Here is a 1504-nt window from a genome sequence, read left to right as displayed (position 1 = left end):
ACCCATCCTCTACCGCTTACTAAGTGGGACCTAGAACAAGTGATTTTGACCTACTTTATCTCTGTTTCCTCGTCTGTCAAAAGAGGATAATAAGAGGATCTATGTTAGAGAGTAAATGCGAGGATTAAATGAGAAAATCATATTGAGGATAGCACCTGGCATATAGTGGCAGCACTCAGTAGTGTTAGCTGTTACGGTGTTGAGTACCCAGTGTGACGCTGGCTGTACGGGGGTAAACCTGTCTTCTGAGGGGACTAGTCCCCCCATCCCAGGCACCTGGTGCCCTCCCCAGACCACTCATGCTGTACTGGACAGTCCCACTTTCCCAAGAAGTCACAAGGAATTCCAGCATGTCACTGTTCTGGTTGCCCCTGAGCACCTACCAGTGATTTAAGAAAAGGCAAAACCAAAGTTTTGGTTTTGAGCTTTATTCGGAAAATATGGCCACCCAGACCCCTGGCCATTCCCCAGGGCCTGTGAGGTGATCCAGAAAAATTCATTTGCAAATCAAATTTAATGGCTAGAAGCATCCCGATTCAATGTCTTCAAAGGAATATTTGGGGCAGGTGAGGTGCCTCACACCTATAATCCCAACACTTTGGGAGGCCGAGGAAGGAGGATCACCTGAGATCAGGAGTTCAAGACTAGCCTGGCCAAAATGATGAAACCCCGTCTCTACTAAAAATACAAAAAAATTAGCTGGGCATAGTGGCGTGTGCCTGTAGTCCCAGCTAATCAGGAGGCTGAGGCAGGAGAATCACTTGAACTGGGGAGGGGAACATTGCAGTGAGCTGAGATTGTGCCATTGCACTCTAGCTTGGGCGACGAGAGTGAGACTCCATCTCAAAAAAAGAAAAAAAAAAACATGAATATTTGGGGGAATTTTGATGCTGGAATTAAGCATTGCAAAAGATCCCTGTCAGTCCCCCGTGATGAGGAAATGCAACTGCTCAGCCTGAGCTGTGCCTCTGGGTTGGAATTAGAGGAGCCAGAAGGGACCCTTCGAGTCTAGTGCTTTCATTCACAGATGGGAAACTGAGGCCCAGAGAGGGCCACATGGCATGGTAGTTAGAAGACAGGTCAGGAACTTGCTAGGAAGAATCTTGCAATTTCAGAACTTCTCAGCACTGGAAATGAGTCCATACCCCGAGATTACGGACACAGAAGCAGAAAGCTGATTGTCCTGGACATCCCCAGACCTTGGCCAGAGCCCACGCAGCCAAGCCTGGAAGCCAGTGTCCAATGTTTCTCTCTCCTGGTTTTCTTCAGCCAGATGTTCATCCTAGAAGTAGGAGTTTATTAATAATGGTAATGGTACCTTGCATTGTCCAGGCCTTCATTCTTTTTGCAGATCCTCCCGGCTGGGCACAGTGGCTCACTCCTGTAATGCCAGCACTTTGGGAGGCCGAGGCAGAAGGATCACTTGAGCTCAGGAGTTCAAGGCTGCAGTGAGCTATGATCATGCCACTGCACTCCAGAGCCTAGGTGACAGAGTGAGACCCTG

This window comes from Mandrillus leucophaeus, unplaced genomic scaffold (genome assembly GCF_000951045.1).
Source record: "Mandrillus leucophaeus isolate KB7577 unplaced genomic scaffold, Mleu.le_1.0 Scaffold737, whole genome shotgun sequence".
Lineage (NCBI taxonomy): Eukaryota > Metazoa > Chordata > Mammalia > Primates > Cercopithecidae > Mandrillus > Mandrillus leucophaeus.
The sequence above is the reverse complement of the archived record's forward strand: the minus strand, read 5'-3'. Positions refer to the sequence as shown.